This window comes from Microtus pennsylvanicus, chromosome 1 (assembly GCF_037038515.1).
Source record: "Microtus pennsylvanicus isolate mMicPen1 chromosome 1, mMicPen1.hap1, whole genome shotgun sequence".
NCBI classification, from domain to species: domain Eukaryota; kingdom Metazoa; phylum Chordata; class Mammalia; order Rodentia; family Cricetidae; genus Microtus; species Microtus pennsylvanicus.
This window is the reverse complement of record NC_134579.1, coordinates 83,636,700-83,643,865: the sequence shown is the minus strand read 5'-3', so window position 1 is coordinate 83,643,865 and position 7,166 is coordinate 83,636,700.

Genomic DNA, 7,166 nt, shown 5'->3' with positions numbered 1-7,166 from the left:
GGTTGAGCACAACAAATGTAACTTCACTGCTGAGCAGACCACTTGAACTCAGCAAGGGAGAAACTCATTTTAATCTCTCTTGTTTTTATGAGTATCTGTGGAACCAAGCCAGGAGCGAATACTCTCTTAATTTCTGTGTTTCTGTAGATGGTGAGTGTGCGTGTAGCAGGTGAATGGTGTCTGTTGATAATTTTAAAGCAAGTTCCTCAAGAAAGAATCCAGGAGCTACAAGGACACATCATTTTCCCTGAGACAGAAGAGAGGGCTGATTCTACAGTAAGTATGTCTCTGCTCAGAGACTATGCTCAATTTCTTCTGCAAAGGTTATATATTTATGTTGCACATCTTTACTTCTCTGTTTCTTATAGTCTAGTCTATGGAGTTTATTTTGACTGACATTTGCTTGCTTGTACTTCTTATGAGAGTTATTAATTTATATTGTTTACAAAGTGTGAATTTACCTCCATTTTGTTCTTGCCTGCTCATTTTTTTGGACATATACCCTCAGTTAACTGATGATATTCATCACTGGAAATTCCATTGTGACATAGGAATGTTCTAACTTACTGATGCCCATTTCCTCTATAGACTAGCTCATATCCTCATATAAAGACAGTAAATGCAAATCTATGGCAAGGCTTACATCTGAGGGCTCTGTTTGTTACTGACTTAGAAAAATGCATATTAAATCACCCAAAATGCATTGTTTAGCAAACTCTTTCAGTTATGTAGAATTAGAAATGTCATATTCTTTTTTTTTCTTTTTTTTTTTGCTCTTTTAACTTTTTTTTATTGAGAAAAGGAAAAAAAAGTTTCCGCCTCCTCCCACCTCCCATTTCCCTCCCCCTCCTCCCAGTCTCCTCTCCCTCCTCCACTCTTTTCCCCCTCCCTGTCCAGTCCAAAGAGCAGTCATGGTTCCCTGCCCTGTGGAAAGTCCAAGATCCACCCCCCTCTGTCCATATCAAGCAAGGTGAACATCCAAACTCTCTAGGCTTCCACAAAGCCAGAACAGTGAGTAGGATCAAAACCCCGTGCCATTGTCCTTGGCTTCTCATCAGCCCTCATTGTTTGCCATGTTCAGAGAGTCTGGTTTTATCCCATGCTTTTTCAGTCACAGTCCAGCTGGACTTGGTGAGCTCCCAATAGATCACCCCACTGTCTCAGTGGGTGGGTGCACCCCTCGTGGTCCTGACATCCTTGCTCATGTTCTCCCTCCTTCTGCTCCTCATTGGGAACTTGGGAGCTCAGTCCAGTACTCTGTGTCTATCTCCTTCCATCACCAGATGAAGGTTCTATGGTGATATGCAAGATATTCATCAGTATGGCTATAGGATAGGGTCATTTCAGGTTCCTTATCCTCCGCTGCCCCAGGAACTAACTGGGGACATTGCCTTGGGCTCCTGGGAGCCACTCTAGGTTCAAGTCTCTTGCCAACCCTAAGGTGGCTCCCTTAACTAAGGATTGTGCTTCCGTGCTCCCCTATCCAACCTTCCTTTATCCCAATCCTCCTTTTTCCCCAAGGTCCCCCCGTCCTCCCCTTCTCGCTTTTCTCTCCCCATCTCCCATTACCCCCATCCCAACCCACCCCCAAGATCCCAATTTTCTCCCCGGCAATTTTGTCTACTTCCCATAGCCAAGAGGATAACTATATGTTTTTCCTTGGGTTCATCTTCTTACTTAGCTTCTTTAGGATCACCAATTGTAGACTCCGTGACCCTTATTTATGGCTAGAAACCAATTATGAGTGAGTACATCCCATGTTCATCCTTTTGGGTCTGGGATACCTCACTCAGTATAGTGTTTTCTATTTCCATCCATTTGCATGCAAAATTCGAGAAGTCATTGTTCTTTACTGCAGCGTAGTACTCTAATGTGTAGATATTCCACACTTTCTTCATCCATTCTTCCATTGAAGGGCATCTAGGTTGTTTCCAAGTTCTGGGTATTACAAATAATACTGCTATGAACATAGTTGAAGAAATGCTCTTGTCATATAATAGGGCATCTCTTGCGTATATTCCCAAGAGTGGTATTGCTGTTTCCAGGAGTAGGTCGATCCCGAATTTCCTGAGAAACCAAAACACTGATTTCCACAGTGGTTGCACAAGATTGCATTCCCACCATCAATGGTTGAGGGTACCCCTTCCTCCACAGCCTCTCCAGCAAAGGCTATCATTGGAGTTTTTGATTTTAGCCATTCTGACAGGTGTAAGATGATATCTCAAAATTGTTTGATTGGCATTTCCCTGATTGCTAAGGAGGTTGAGCATGATCTTAAGTGTCTTTTGGCCATTTGAACTTCCTCTTTTGAGAATTCTCTGTTCAGTTCAGTGCCCCATTTTTTAATTGGGTTAATTAGCATTTTAAAATCTAGATTCTTGAGTTCTCTATATATTTTGGAGATCAGACCTTTGTCTGTTGCGGGGTTGGTACCTTCCCAGTGATGGCTCTCCCCGGTGATGACTTTCCTGGCCCCCAGATCAGGTCTCCATGCTGGTTGTGCAGATGGAAACAAAGCACCTACTGTGCTTGGTGCAGGCAGGCCATAGAAACAAAGGAATTCCCTCCTGCTTGGCTGCTTCGAGGATTCGGACCCAGTGCCCAGACAGGCTTGGCTGTGTGATGTTATGTGTCGAAAAAGGGCAGTGGGGCCGAAGTGGAGAGGGCTCCGGATGCAAGCTGGGTGGGATAGGAAGAAAGAGGCAGTATGCAGGGAGTACAGGCTCTGCAGAGAGCCCAAGAAGGACAGGGGGTTGAGGAACTTCTGAGTTCCCTGTCCCGGGCTGGCGCCACGGGGTCAGAAACTCACCCTAATGTTGGTTCTTCTGGCACCGAGAGATCAGGTGTCCGTGCTGGTTGGGCAGCTTGCAAACAACGCACCTACCCTGCTTGGTGCAGGCAGGCTATAGATAAAAAGGAACTCCCTCCCGCTTGGGTGCCCTTAGGACTCGGACCCAGTGCCCAGGGTGATGTTATGTGTCAAAAGAGGACAGTGGGGCCGAAGTGGGGAGGGCTCCGGATGCAAGCTGGGTGGGATAGGAAGAAAGAGGCAGTATGTAGGGAGTAGAGGCCCTGCAGAGAGCCCAAGAAGGACAGGGGGCTGAGGAACCCCTGAGTTCCCTGTCCCGTGCTGGCGCCGCAGGGTCAGAAACTCACCCCCTATATACAGTTTTTATATTTTATTGTTTCCAATGAAGGCAGGACAGACTCCTTTTTCCCATATAGGTCAGAGAACTAGGTATGGGTGAAGAACTCACAATTTTTTTTCCAGCATCTCTAGCCCCTTGAATCTGGGCCATTTATCCCAGAAATAGCCCTCACATTTAGTTCCAATCCAATTGTTTCTCAGTGGTCCTGCTTTTAATTAAGACTGATATGTGAGGTTAGGTGGAAGAAATACTGGCCATTCAGGCAGCCCTGGCATTTTAGGCTCCCCAAAAGATTTCTACAAAAATTCTCCAGGTTTTATGTAGGACACTAGAAAAGGAGCAAAGAACCCTGGATACATTAGGTGATACAGAAAGTTTTGACAAAGCAGGATGAATTCTATCATGGTGATGCAGATTATTGTCATGAGGAGGTAAGAGTTTCTGGTTCAGATATATGTAACATGCTAGATATTCTGAAGATAAATATTAGGCCATTTTTTCAGAGCTGAGGAACAAACCCAAGGTCTTGGGCTTGCTATACAAGCACTCTAATAGTGAACTAAAAACCAACCCCCATTTTTTATGGACATATTTTGAGAAAAGTAAGGAGGAAACAGAGGATTTAAGACTTATAGTAGTTCCTACGAATGTCTGATGCCATCTCATCGACAATCCTAGAATGTATTGAACTGATCTTGTTTGTGTTTTGGGCATATCATAGCATAGAAAGGGTTTTAGCATTGAACTCACTAGCCCAAAGACACCCCATTTAATGATTAGTTTGTAATCCTATCAGGAAAGAGGAGATGCAGCAAGTTGATGAAATGAAATGTAGAGGTACCTGCAGTTGAAAGGTTCAGATGAGGTGGTTCACTCCAGAACGCTAATCAAGAAAAGTCAGAATAAGGAAAATTAAATACAGGAGGAACCCTGACAATATGTGAGCAAAGCCTCTATTTGTTAATCTTTACTGATATTCATTACATGTCATCATGGGAGTATAGGAAGTAGTACAATGTGTATCCTTCTTTGAGAAATCAAGCCCACACTGTATAGAATATTTTTAGAGGGTGGTAATATTTATTTTATCACAATTTCAGAGGTTATAATCCATAGTCATGCAGGAGAAGAGATATATGACAACATATATCCATTCAAGTATGTTCCCTATGATGTTTCCTCCAACTAGATACATCACCTACTTTATTTTTTATTTTTTATAAAATTTATTTTTAGAACAATCTTTCCTTATTTTATCATAATATCCCAGTTCCCGCTCCCTCACCTCTTCCTGCTCTCCCCACCTTCCTTTCACCCCAGCTCCATAAACTCCTCAGAGGGTGTAAGGCTTCCCAAGTGGAGACAAAAAGTCTGACACATCAGTTTAAGGCAGGACTGAGGCCCATTCCACTATATCTAGGCTAAGCAAGATATCCCTCCAAAATGAATGGTCTCCACAATGCCAGTTCAAGTACTAGGAATAATCACAATAAAAATGTAAATCTCTCTGATAATCTGTAAGAGAGGAACTGAGGTAAACTCAAAATCATGTCCCAGATATCTGGCTGATCAGCTTTCAAGCAACAAATGAAATCATGGTTATCTGGAATATCAAGATGTAGATGTAGGTTCAGTTCAGTTTCCAGTGGTCTTTTGTTACATTCAGTTTCTGGCTGTGTGTTTCAGATATTATCATATAAGAAATTATCTCAAACCTTTTTAAGTATACAGAGCAACACTCAGATTATGATATAGTACTGCCTTGATTATTTTAATTATAGCTCATAAATGTGGGAAAATAATCAGTCAAATTAAGAACATTAATAGTTTCTTCAGATTTCTTGTCAACACTTATTTGTATTATAATGTAAAATTTGATTACCTCTGAAATGCTTGTAGCATATTAGAAAGCTTGAAATAAAACAGTACAGGACTACTGTATCATGAACTCCATAGTCAAGGCAGTCAATAAGGCATGGAAGAGAAAAGTGCTCATACCCCCCCCCCCACACACACACTACTGAGAAACTGGTGGCAGATGATGACTTTTGGAGGAGGAAGGGTGAGTTTAATTTAAGGTGCTAATGCCAGGTCATTTGAGCAAACTTAGTGATGGCTCTTACATATGGGCATGGAGTGTTACCCTAGGTAGGTTATTTAAAACAAAAATAAGGATGGGGTTAGGAATGTTGGAATTAAGAGAGTGCACCAGGAACCATTGAAAAGGAATAAAGGCAAATATGAACAAAGTCACTGTGTGCGTGGATAAATTCTCAAAGAATTTCAAACCTGTCTCTGTAAAAGGTCATAGCTCAATAACATTAAAATCTGATGTAAAGTTTTATCTTGTGAAAGAAAAGTATGATAAAGTCACTGTCGGTGCAATTTAGATTTTTGATATTAGACTAGAAGCATTTTTTTTGCAGACCCAGATAAGGGGCCTGGCCCAGTTGATTCACTTGTGCTTTTAATTGTCTTCTTTTTTTCCTTTGTTAGGAAGAATTACATACTGCCTCGATTCTTTTTTAGCATTTCCACAAATTCCTATGAATATAGCTTCTGCTCCTGGTGTGGGAAGTCCTTCTGTCTGTGTCGTGCTTTTATTGGTTAATGAATAAAGAAGCCGTTTTGGCCTGTGATAAGACAGAATAAAGGTAGGCAGGCAGAACTAAACTGAATGCTGGTGGAAAGAAGGCTGAGTCAGGAAGAAGCCATGTAGTCCAACTGGAGACAGACACCAGACAGGACCATACTGGTAAGCCACCATCACTTGGCCATATACAGATTAATGGAGATGGGTTAATTTAAGATATAAGAATGAGCCAGAAATACACTTAAGCTATTGGCCAAAGAGTATTACAAATAATATAGTTTCTGAGTGATTATTTTATAGTCTGGGCAGTCAGGACTGAACAAGCAGCCTCCAACAACATCCTCCATCTATTAAAAACACATGGAAAGTCATGTCATGCATAATGATTCATGCCTTAAATTCCAGAACTCGGTAGGTATAGACATGTAGATCTCTGAGAGTTCAAAGTCAACCTAGTCAACATAGTGAAATTAGGATAGTTTGGCTATCAAGTGAGATTCTGTCTCATTGACAAAACAAAAGCAATAAAATGAAGTTACCCAAAAAGGTGGAGCGTGAATGGTGATTCACAGTTGTAATCCCAACATGAGGGATGCAGAAGCATTTGGATATTTTTAGGCCAGCACAGTCTACATGGTGAGTTCCAGGACAGCCAGGAATACATATGGAGAGCCTGTCTTACACATCATCAAGAGCAAACATGTTACCAGAAAATGCATAACACATGGACCTACACATTAGAATAGTACATGAGTGTGTCAGGAAGGTTATAATATCCAGGTCAATTAAAAACTCTCTTCACTTTCATTTTACATGTGTGGGTGATTTGCCTGAATGTATGTCTCTGCTGCACATGTTTGCACTGCCCAAAGGGGTCACAAGAGGTCATAATATCTTCTGCAACTGGAGTCACAGAGGGCTGTGAGCCCCCATTTGCCTGAGTGTACTGCAACCTGGGTACTCTCCAAGAGCAATCATACAGTAAAAATTTTACTAAAATATCTGAGTAATGTGCCCCAGTGATGCATCATTTGTACTTTGAATTATGCCTTGCAGAATATTCCATGGTCAGTGGTTGCTCTGTACTGTCAGCAGAGGTTATCATTTCTAATGGGAGCAGCATTCATTAACCACCTGATAAGTGAACATTTATACTTTTGTACACGCACTCCAAGTATTTCTGGTTCCTAACTATGTGGAAAGATGCTCATGTATATGTACATGTTACATCATTTATACAAGGTTCACATTTTTATTTGAAATATTGTTGTAATTTAGTTTTATATGCATAGTTTTGTTTTAAATTCTTCTCTGAGATAATTGTATTCCTGGAAGTATGTCTTAAGTTCAGCCCAAGTTGAGGGCTGCAAGCATCAAGAATGAAGCATTTGCAGACTTAATGGTAAATATGCATATAACCCTTA